Source organism: Salmo trutta, unplaced genomic scaffold, assembly GCF_901001165.1.
Source record: "Salmo trutta unplaced genomic scaffold, fSalTru1.1, whole genome shotgun sequence".
Taxonomy (NCBI): domain Eukaryota; kingdom Metazoa; phylum Chordata; class Actinopteri; order Salmoniformes; family Salmonidae; genus Salmo; species Salmo trutta.
The window spans coordinates 316975-329685 of NW_021822671.1; the positions used below are offsets into that span (position 1 = coordinate 316975).

Genomic DNA, 12711 nt, shown 5'->3' on the forward strand with positions numbered 1-12711 from the left:
ATGGTGTTATGTAGTTGTGTTGTCATGTTGTGAATGTTGTATTGTAGTAGGCCTAACCCCCACCAACAGAGACAGCAACAGACGACACAGAGAAAGTGATGGAGAGAGGCAGAGGATGGGAGTGTATAGTAGACTGGGATTCTAATTACTGCACTGCACTGCGTATGTGTGTGTGTGTGTGTGTGTGTGTGTGTGTGTGTGTGTGTGTGTGTGTGTGTGTGTGTGTGTGTGTGTGTTGTGTGTGTGTGTGTGTGTGTGTGTGTGAGAGAGAGAGTGAGTGAGAGGGTGTTTTGGTACTATAGGATTCTTTAATCAATGTGGCTCATTGGACAGGTCAGAGTCTCAAAACAATTGAAACCTTACCATTAACAAAACACCAAATGATGTAATTTCTTGTGGAAGAATGGTGTCACATCCCTCCAATAGACTTCCAGACAGTTGTACAATGTTCGCCAAGGCACATTGTAAGAGCTGTAAAGAGAGAGGGACTCGGAGAGAGAACAGGCAGAACCTGATATGGAAATGAGCAGAGCAAACGAAAGTAACTTTCGACGACCAAATGATCATTACAGACTCTGTTTCTATTGAGAGATAAAAGGTAAGACGATGATTGTCATGTGTATTCATATAGTTGATGATATTGTTGTGTGTATTCATATAGTTGATGATATTGTTGTGTGTATTCATATAGTTGATGATATTGTTATGTGTATTCATATAGTTGATGGTATTGTTGTGTGTATTAATATAGTTGATGATATTGTTATGTGTATTCATATAGTTGATGATATTGTTATGTGTATTCATATAGTTGATGATATTGTTGTGTGTATTAATATAGTTGATGATATTGTTGTGTGTATTAATATAGTTGATTATATTTTTGGTGGACAGTGTTATAATAGTCCTACTCTCCTTAAAATGTTTTCGATATAAATTAGATGCGTGGGGTGAATTCGTTCTGTGCCCATCTGTGTGCCCCAGGGTGATCGCTCCTACACTATCTACAATCTAAAAGGGTTCTTTGGCTGTCCCCGAAGGAGAACCCTTTGTAGAACCCTTTTTTTGGTACTAGGTAGAACACTTCTGGGTTCCGTGAAGAACCCTTTCCACAGAGGGTTCTACATGGAAGCCAGAAGGGTTCTACCTGGAACCCAAAAGCGTTCTCCTATGGGGACGGCCGGAGGACCCGTTTGGAACCCTTTATTCTAAGAGTGTTCTGTGTCATAGGTCTATAGACTTGTCTTCTCGAAACAGGCTTAAAACACAACAAGCAACAAACAAACATGTTCTCTTTCTAATCTACAGTTAACTCTTTTCACTCAGGAAGGTATGTTGTGTGAAAGAGAGACAAATAAATATTGTTCGAGAGCCTAACAACAACTTACACTTCCTAAAAAACAGTTTGTGTGTATTCATTAGTGCCCACCGTAGCAAAACGTTTGGCAACAGAAACCATTTAGGTCACATTGTACAGCGTTCAGAGTAAACGGTTTATGTTTTATTTAACATCTTAAAACTGTTGGCTGTGGAGTAAACTAATGAATACAACCCAGGTTGTCGCCTACGACTCGGCATGTTGATACCTGCCTCTTGCTGAAACCTGAACGTACCCTGAGGGGTAAACTATGATACAGGCTTGATATACTGGTTTTCTAAAGCTAGACAGCTTCAGTTAGCTTCACATTCCAGCTCAGGCCTCACCCATCAGAATATACAGAACAGAACAGAAAAAAATCGCAATGAAGTTTCAAGGTGAGAATCCTGCCAGGGATTATTGTAAAGTGTGTAGATAAATTAAATGTAATGTTAGTATAGTGAAGGACAGTAAAACCCTCCTAACAGTCTACTACTACTGAGACAGGTTGGTGTAATGTTAGTATAGTGAATGACAGTAAAACCCTCCTAACAGTCTACTACTACTGAGACAGGTTGGTGTAATGTTAGTATAGTGAATGACAGTAAAACCCTCCTAACAGTCTACTACTACTGAGACAGGTTGGTGTAATGTTAGTATAGTGAAGGACAGTAAAACCCTCCTAACAGTCTACTACTACTGAGACAGGTTGGTGTAATGTTAGTATAGTGAATGACAGTAAAACCCTCCTAACAGTCTACTACTACTGAGACAGGTTGGTGTAATGTTAGTATAGTGAATGACAGTAAAACCCTCCTAACAGTCTACTACTACTGAGACAGGTTGGTGTAATGTTAGTATAGTGAATGACAGTAAAACCCTCCTAACAGTCTACTACTACTGAGACAGAAAACTCAAGTCTGAAATTTCTAAGTGGAAATTACAAACTTCAGAAGCCTTTTTAAATCTCAAATACACTACAAGTTTTACATTTCCTGCATTGCTGGAAAGTTATTCTGCAGTGGGGGGTGATCAAATTAAGATCCTACATCTGTACACATAATTGTACATGGGGATATGTATGGGGGTCTATAACATCCAATCACAGAGGTTTACATCAGCTGACAGTTGCAATGTTATTGCTAATAACTCAAACTGCCCTTTTCAGATAAAGACATAAACTCTGTACAGATGTAGGATCTTAATTTGATCACCCTGTTGCAGAAAAACTAAACTTGTAGTGTATTTGAGTGTAATTAAACTTTAGAAAAGGTTTTCTGAAGATGATAAATTGCACTTTTCCATTTTAAAACTGTTCATTAATTATAATCCACACAATAATTCAAATGTCCCGTTTCTGCAGGATTATTTTCCTGGTGTAGCAAACTGGCTCAAATTAAGATCCAACATCTGCAGCAATATACCCCTCCTCTAATGTATATGGCTCTATTGAGATTCACTTTTGACCACTTGACATCTTGTATTTACTGTTGTTTAGGCTGGTTGAATGAGTTGCCTGTGAAAGCTGCTTCATCTGCAAGAAAACAGGCGGCTGCACCAGTGACTGTCAGAAGTTTTGTGATTTCCTCATATGAACGTGAAAGTAAGTGTGTTGTCTACGCAGTTACAAAAAATGGCTGTTGAAACTGTGGCACATATTTCTCGGTAACATTGAATAAATGTGTTGGTATGTAGGAAAGACGGGCAGACTCTCGTACTGTTGGTCTAGACTACCTACAAACTATTATAAGGCTATGATCACTTATCATGCAGACAAACCTGATGGTCTCTGTGAACTGATCTGAACAGGTTTAGACTGGTCATCTATGATATGTAGGTTATATACAGTACATTCTCTGTCCTGCTACTGGTAGGACTATAACATTATGTTGATCTGAACAGGTTTAGACTGGTCATCTATGATATGTAGGTTATATACAGTACATTCTCTGTCCTGCTACTGGTAGGACTATAACATTATGTTGATCTGAACAGGTTTAGGCTGGTCATCTATGATATGTAGGTTATATACAGTACATTCTCTGTCCTGCTACTGGTAGGACTATAACATTATGTTGATCTGAACAGGTTTAGACTGGTCATCTATGATATGTAGGTTATATACAGTACATTCTCTGTCCTGCTACTGGTAGGACTATAACATTATGTTGATCTGAACAGGTTTAGACTGGTCATCTATGATATGTAGGTTATATACAGTACATTCTCTGTCCTGCTACTGGTAGGACTATAACATTATGTTGATCTGAACAGGTTTAGACTGGTCATCTATGATATGTAGGCTATAGCCGAGGTATAGACCTTGATCTGCATATCACTAACAAACTGCTATTATACATTATAACCTACTCTACATAATATAACATCTCTCGCTTGATGCAAAAAACCTTTCTGAATGGATCAACAATTTCCTCCTCGGATCAATCATGTCCGTTTTAGCCCTTCTGTCTACATTCTCAGATACGTTTAGAAAAGAACAGATTGAAAGACAATAAATAGCTGTCACGGTTGTCGTCTGGAATGGAGGACCAAAACGCAGCAGGAATGTGGATGCTCATCTTGTATATTTATTTAAATATAAAGTATACCAAAACAACAAAACAAACTCACAAACAACGAAACAGTCTTGTCAGGCACACTCAGCAAAACAAGAAACAATCTCCCACAAACACTAAACCAAACAACTACCCATATATAGGACTCTCAATCAGAGGCAACGAGAGAGCACCTGCCTCCAATTGAGAGTCCAACCCCCCATTAACCTAAACATAGAAATACAACTAACTAGACTAAACATAGAAATACATAAACATAGAACAGTGCCCAAAAACCCCAGAATACATAAATCAAATACCCTTCTACAAAAACACCACCCCGAACCACATAAAACAAATACCCTCTGCCACGTCCTGACCAAACTACAGTAACAATTAACCCCTTTTACTGGTCAGGACGTGACAATAGTCTACTGTTAGTGAATACAAAAAAGTGTGAGACATGACCTTGTGTTGCTGTACTGTCTATAACTACCTTAACAAACAGAGACTCATCATCATTGATCTTCGATCCAAGATGGCGTAGCAGTTCAGACGTCCTGTCGTGTCCCGTGTATATATATATATATATTTACATATTTTTTTCTTCACTTATCTTTTACATTTTTTTAATTCTAAATACTCAACCTCAAAGCACTCTCCTGCAACCCGCCTCATCAATTTAAAAAAAAAGAAAGTATTATTTACCTCATCTGAATTCCACGACAGAAGCTAGCCAGAGGTTAGCTATTTTCACTGGCTAACGTTGAAGTTCAGCTAGCTACGGTTAGCTGTCCTCAGCTATCCATTAGCTCGAAAAGCTATCGCCAGTTTTTGTACAGCGCGACTCAGACCAGAGCATATCGGACCTATTCTCTCTCCTTTCCTCGATTTCTACCGCAGGCTCTGGACATTTACACCTGGATCTTGCAGCTAACTAGCTGCTACCTGAGTGACTATTGGCAACGTCGGTCTCGGAATTAACACACACTATTACGGAGCTAGCTAGCTAGCCAGCTGAAGAGTTCCGTCAGCCACTCGTGGGCTACTCCTGAGCTAGCCAGCTGAAGTGTCTCCTGGGCTACAACTGTCCTATCCTGACCCGTTTTACTGCCGATGCGGAGCCCCATTGGGTCTTCACGACTGGATCACCGACGTTATCTGCCCGAGGGAGTTATCCAACTGGCCCCTCCGTCGCGACGTAACCTGATCGCCCATCTGCGGCCAGCTAATCGTTAGCTGTCTTTTCGGCTGCGATCTGAATAGGTCTGTCGGACACTTTTCTTGGGCCACTATAACTAACTATTTTGCCAACTTGGACAGGTCCCCCCTTCCACACGGAACCCCACTAACCCACAGACGGAAACGCACGAGGCGGCTAAAAACAGACCTCCCTCCCATCTTCCACCAGCTTGCTACCTATGGCCAGGCTAGCTGTCTGATTCTCACTGGACCCTCTGATCACTCGGCTAAGCATGCCTCTCCTTAATGTCAATATGCCTTGTCCATTGCTGTTCTGGTTAGTGTTTATTGGCTTATTTCACTGTAGAGCCTCTAGCCCTGCTCATTATACCTTATCCAACCTCTCAGTTCCTCCACCCACACATGCTATGACATCTTCTGGTTTCAATGATATTTCTAGAGACAATATCTCTCTCATAATCACTAAATGCCTAGGTTTACCTCCTCTGTACTCACATCCCACCATACCTTTGTCTGTACATTATACCTTGAAGCTATTTTATCGCCCCCAGATACCTGCTCCTTTTTCTCTCTATTCTGGACGTCACAGACGACCAATTCTTATAGCTTTTAGCCGTACCCTCATACTTATCCTTCTCTGCTCCGCTGGGGATGTAGAGGTGAATCCAGGCCCTTCAGTGCCTGGCTCCACACCTACTCCCCAGGCGCTCTCTTTTGATGACTTCTGTAACCGTAATAGCCTTGGTTTCATGCATGTTAACATTAGAAGCCTCCTCCCTAAGTTTGTTTTATTCACTGCTTTAGCACACTCTGCCAACCCGGATGTCCTGGCTGTGTCTGAATCTTGGCTTAGGAAGTCCACCAAAAACTGTGAAATCTTCATCCCTAACTACAACGTTTTCAGACAAGATAGAACGACCAAAGGGGGCGGTGTTGCAATCTACTGCAGAGATAGCTTGCAGAGTTCTGTCCTGCTATCCAGGTCTGTACCCAAACAATTTGAACTTCTACTTTTAAAAATCCACCTCTCCAAAAACAAGTCTCTCACCGTTGCCGCCTGCTATAGACCCCCCTCGGCCCCTAGCTGTGCTCTGGACACCATATGTGAACTGATTGCCCCCCATCTATCTTCAGAGCTCGTGCTACTAGGCGACCTAAACTGGGACATGCTTAACACCCCAGCCATTCTACAATCCAAGCTTGATGCCCTCAATCTCACACAAATTATTAATGAACCCACCAGGTACAACCCCAAAGCCGCAAACACTGGCACCCTCATAGATATCATCCTAACCAATGTGCCCTCTAATTACACCTCTGCTGTTTTCAACCAAGATCTCAGCGATCACTGCCTCATTGCCTGCACCCGTAATGGGTCAGCGGTCAAACGACCTCCACTCATCACTGTCAAACGCTCCCTGAAACATTTCAACGAGCAAGCCTTTCTAATCGACCTGGCCCTGGTATCCTGGAAGGATATTGACCTCATCCCGTCAGTAGAGGATGCCTGGTTATTTTTTTAAAATGCCTTCCTCTCCATCTTAAATAAGCATGCCCCTTTCAAGAAATTTAGAACCAGGAACAGATATAGCCCTTGGTTCTCCCCAGACCTGACTGCCCTTAACCAACACAAAAATATCCTGTGGCGTTCTGCATTAGCATCGAACTGCCCCCGCGATATGCAACTTTTTAGGGAAGTTAGAAACCAATACACACAGGCAGTTAGAAACGCCAAGGCTAGCTTTTTCAAACAGAAATTTGCTTCGTGCAACTCCAACTCTAAAAAGTTCTGGGACATTGTAAAGTCCATGGAGAATAAGAACACCTCCTCCCAACTGCCCACTGCACTGAGGATAGGAAACTCTGTCACCACCGATAAGCCCACTATAATTGAGAATTTCAATAAGCATTTTTCTACGGCTGGCCATGCTTTCCACCTAACTACCCCTACTGCATTCAACAGCACTGCACCCCCCACAGCTACTCGCCCAAGCCTCCCCCATTTCTCCTTCTCCCAAATCCATTCAGCTGATGTTCTGAAAGAGCTGCAAAATCTGGACCCCTACAAATCAGCTGGGCTTGACAATCTGGACCCTTTCTTTCTAAAATTATCTGCCGAAATTATTGCAACCCCTATTACTAGCCTGTTCAACCTCTCTTTCGTGTCGTCTGAGATTCCCATAGATTGGAAAGCAGCTGCTGTCATCCCCCTCTTCAAAGGAGGTGACACTCTTGACCCAAGTTGCTACAGACCTATATCCATCCTACCCTGCCTTTCTAAGGTCTTCGAAAGCCAAGTCAACAAACAGATTACCGACTATTTTGAATCCCACCGCACCCTCTCCGCTATGCAATCTGGTTTCAGAGCTGGTCATGGGTGCACCTCAGCCACGCTCAAGGTCCTAAACGACATCGTAACCGCCATCGATAAGAAACATTACTGTGCTGCCGTATTCATTGACCTGGCCAAAGCTTTTGACTCTGTTAATCACCACATCCTCATCGGCAGACTTAGTAGCCTTGGTTTCTCAAACGATTGCGTCGCCTGGTTCACCAACTACTTCTCTGACAGAGTTCAGTGTGTCAAATCGGAGGGCCTACTGTCTGGACCTCTGGCAGTCTCTATGGGGGTACCACAGGGTTCAATTCTTGGGCCAACTCTTTTCTCTGTATACATAAATGATGTCGCTCTTGCTGCTGGCGAATCTCTGATCCACCTCTACGCAGACGACACCATTCTGTATACTTCTGGCCCTTCTTTGGACACTGTGTTAACAACCCTCCAGACGAGCTTCAATGCCATTCAACTCTCCTTCCGTGGTCTCCAACTGCTCCTAAACACAAGTAAAACTAAATGCATGCTCTTCAACCGATCGCTGCCTGCACATGCCCGCCCATCCAGCATAACTTCTCTGGACGGTTCTAACTTAGAATTTGTGGACAACTACAAATACCTAGGTGTCTGGTTAGACTGTAAACTCTCCTTCCAGACTCACATCAATCATCTCCAATCCAAAGTGAAATCTAGAATTGGCTTCCTATTTCGCAACAAAGCATCCTTCACTCATGCTGCCAAACATACCCTCGTAAAACTGACCATCCTACCAATCCTCGACTTCGGCGATGTCATTTACAAAATAGCCTCCAATACCCTACTCAACAAGCTGGATGCAGTCTATCACAGTGCCATCCGTTTTGTCACCAAAGCCCCATATACAACCCACCACTGCGACCTGTATGCTCTCGTTGGCTGGCCTTCACTTCATCATCGTCGCCAAACACATTGGCTCCAGGTCATCTACAAGACCCTGCTAGGTAAAGTCCCCCCTTATCTCCGCTCACTGGTCACCATAGCAGCACCCACCTGTAGCACGCGCTCCAGCAGGTATATCTCTCTGGTCACCCCTAAAGCCAACTCCTCCTTTGGTCGTCTCTCCTTCCAGTTCTCAGCTGCCAATGATTGGAACGAACTACAAAAATCTCTAAAACTGGAAACACTTATCTCCCTCACTAGCTTTAAGCACCAGCTGTCAGAGCAGCTCACAGATCTCTGCACCTGTACATAGCCCATCTTTAATTGAGCCCAAACTACTACCTTTTCCCCTACTGTATTTATTTATTTTATTTATTTTGCTCCTTTGCACCATATTATTTATATTTTAACTTTTAACTTTCTTCAAACTACAAATCTACCATTCCAGTGTTTTTTTCTTGCCATACTTTATTTACTTTGCCACCATGGCATTTTTTTTGCCTTTACCTCCATTATCTCACATCATTTGCTCACATTGTATATAGTCTTATTTTTTTCTACTGCATCATTGATTGTATGTTGTTTTACTCCATGTGTAACTCTGTGTTTTTGTATGTTGTCGAACTGCTTTGCTTTATCTTGGCCAGGTCGCAATTGTAAATGAGAACTTGTTCTCAACTTGCCTACCTGGTTAAATAAAGGTGAAATAAATAAAAAAATTATTATTATTATTATTATTATTATTATTATTATTGTTGCTGTACTGTCTATAACTACCTTAACAAACAGTGACTTATTATTATTATTATTATTATAGTTATTATTATTATTATTATTGTTGCTGTTCTGTCTATAACTACCTTAACAAACAGTGACTTATTATTATTATTATTATTATTATTATTGTTGTTATTATTATTGTTGCTGTACTGTCTATAACTACCTTAACAAACAGTGACTTATTATTATTATTATTATTTTTATTATTATTATTATTATTGTTGCTGTACTGTCTATAACTACCTTAACAAACAGTGACTTATTATTATTATTATTATTATTATTGTTGCTGTACTGTCTATAACTACCTTAACAAACAGAGACTTATTATTATTATTATTATTATTATTGTTGCTGTACTGTCTATAACTACCTTAACAAACAGAGCCTTATTATTATTATTATTATTATTATTATTGTTGTTGTTCTGTCTATAACTACCATAACAAACAGTGACTTATTATTATTATTATTATTATTATTATTATTGTTGCTGTACTGTCTAGAACTACCTTAACAAACAGTGACTTATTATTATTATTATTATTGTTATTGTTGCTGTACTGTCTATAACTACCTTAACAAACAGTGACTTATTATTATTATTATTATTATTATTGTTGCTGTACTGTCTATAACTACCTTAACAAACAGTGACTTATTATTATTATTATTATTGTTGTTGTTCTGTCTATAACTACCTTAACAAACAGTGACTTATTATTATTATTATTATTATTATTGTTGTTGTTCTGTCTATAACTACCTTAATAAACAGTGACTTATTATTATTATTATTATTATTGTTATTGTTGTTGTACTGTCTATAACTACCTTAACAAACAGTGACTTATTATTATTATTATTATTATTATTATTATTGTTATTATTGTTATTATTATTATTATTATTGTTATTATTATTGTTGTTGTTCTGTCTATAACTACCTTAACAAACAATGACTTATTATTATTATTATTATTATTATTGTTGTTGTTCTGTCTATAACTACCTTAATAAACAGTGACTTATTATTATTATTATTATTATTATATTTATTGTTGCTGTACTGTCTATAACTACCTTAATAAACAGTGACTTATTATTATTATTATTATTGTTGCTGTACTGTCTATAACTACCTTAACAAACAGTGACTTATTATTATTATTATTATTATTATTATTATTGTTGTTCTGTCTATAACTACCTTAACAAACAGTGACTTATTATTATTATTGACAGTTACCATGGAGATGACATGTCACAACTACATGTTCATGTGATGCTTTAAATCACCTGACTGTTTCTATGTCTGTTAGTAAATGTTTTATTTCTCAAAGAGATAATGAATACATGAGAACAATTGACAGTCAAGAACTAGTTTTCACTGTGTTAACCACAACCAACATGCTGGATCTCTGTTTAGTTGTCACTGTGTTAACCACAACCAACATGCTGGATCTCTGTTTAGTTGTCACTGTGTTAACCACAACCAACATACTGGATCTCTGTTTAGTTGTCACTGTGTTAACCACAACCAACATGCTGGATCTCTGTTTAGTTGTCACTGTGTTAACTACAACCAACATGCTGGATCTCTGTTTAGTTGTCACTGTGTTAACCACAACCAACATGCTGGATCTCTGTTTAGTTGTCACTGTGTTAAAACCAACATGCTGGATCTCTGTTTAGTTGTCACTGTGTTAACCACAACCAACATGCTGGATCTCTGTTTAGTTGTCACTGTGTTAACCACAACCAACATGCTGGATCTCTGTTTAGTTGTCACTGTGTTAACCACAACCAACATGCTGGATCTCTGTTTAGTTGTCACTGTGTTAACCACAACCAACATGCTGGATCTCTGTTTAGTTGTCACTGTGTTGACCACAACCAACATGCTGGATCTCTGTTTAGTTGTCACTGTGTTGACCACAACCAACATGCTGGATCTCTGTTTAGTTGTCACTGTGTTGACCACAACCAACATGCTGGATCTCTGTTTACAGGGGTCAGTGCTCTAAAATGAGTCTCTCTGGGGAGAGAGAGGAGGGGGGCCCTGCCTCTAAAATGAGTCTCTCTGGGGAGAGAGAGGAGGGGGCCCCTGCCTCCAAAATGCGTCTCTCTGGGGGACATGACACCAAAGCTAAGAGGTAAGATGAGAATTTTATGAAGAATTGATTTGGTTTATTTCCTAAATAAATATCTATCTTAAGATGAATGCAGTTACTGTAAATCTCTCTGGATAAGAGCATCTGCTAAATCAGGGGTTCTCAATCCGGGGTCTGTGGAGGTACTGCAGGGGTTCTGCAGGAAGCGTGGGGAGTGGTGGTGTATCCAGGGAGAAAACTAAACTCATATTCTGAAATGTCATTGTGGTCATATGTTCCCGTCTATTGGAATTATGTAGCAACTGCAGTAGTGCTGAAAAAATGTGTTATTCCTTACTAAAGTAGTAATTACTGAGAATTACTAGTTAATTTTATCACTTACAATCATAAAATAAGAACTTATACCATAACAAACAATTAAACTGACATAAACCAAAATCACTATATATGTAGTTATTTAGTTAATTACCAAATTGAGCAGGTCGGTCACATTTGAGAGTGAGGGAGATATATATGGCATTTTGCATAAAAAAACTAGATTTTTGTCTCTCTGAAATTGAACCATCAAGTGATAGATTTGTCTGTGAGAGATGTAATAATTAATACATAATTTCTTTAAACAATAAAAGCTCATTTCTGTAAAGTGATATGTTGCGATTTGGAACTCTTCTTATGTTTCCCATCTGAGATCAGAGTAGATGAGAGATGAAATGTTTGTCTCTGTTGTGTTGAAGTCCAATCAAGCAGGAGAGACCAGCCTCCCCTGTTCCCAGCTGTGTGTCCATGAAGAGTGATGAGTCTATGGGTCATCCGTTAGCGTTTAGAGAGGGAGACTTTTCTACTGAACAAAGGTAAGAAGAACTCATGGGTCATGGTCAGTGAGTTAAACAACACTGTCTCTAGTCATTTCTCCTCTCCCATTTTCACATTTCTTTTGGTTGTTTTCATAATCCATAGGCTAATCCTTTAGTCCATTTATATAGTCCTAAAACAATATTAAACAAACACAACATTCCCTCCGTGTGTGTGTGTGTGTGTGTGTGTGTGTGTGTGTGTGTGTGTGTGTGTGTGTGTGTGTGTATGTGTGTGTGTGTACTCCCTGGATGAGGAGATGTAATCTCATGTTTTGTCCACAGAAACCAACAGGAGAGATCAGAGTCAGAGATTCTCAGTGGTCTGCACGTCCCGAGGAAAATGAACCAGAAAGAGTTCGCTGACACACTGGAGAAAAGTAAGATCTGTCTGCCTCATGTTGAATGCTGTTTTATAACATTTAAAAGCTGTAGTTAAAGTACAGCTAAAGTAGCTGTGTAACTCAATGATATTGTAGCAGCCTTAACACAACACCTAGTGGCCTCATCAAGTAGCAGCAGGGATGTGTTGTGTTGATTAATTTAGAGAGAGAGAGAGACAACATTAATAATACCAATAATTATATAATCAGTCACT

At 39.7% G+C, this 12711-nt stretch overlaps 1 long non-coding RNA gene across 1 annotated transcript; it reads left to right on the forward strand.

The window, feature by feature from the left end:
- The first annotated feature begins 241 nt into the window (after window positions 1-241).
- Window positions 242-12438, forward strand: LOC115183121 (uncharacterized). Its single transcript, XR_003873964.1, has 5 exons — window positions 242-598; window positions 2856-2960; window positions 11161-11304; window positions 11997-12113; window positions 12399-12438. It is a non-coding gene; the product is annotated as an uncharacterized LOC115183121 (long non-coding RNA).
- The last annotated feature ends 273 nt before the right edge of the window (window positions 12439-12711 follow it).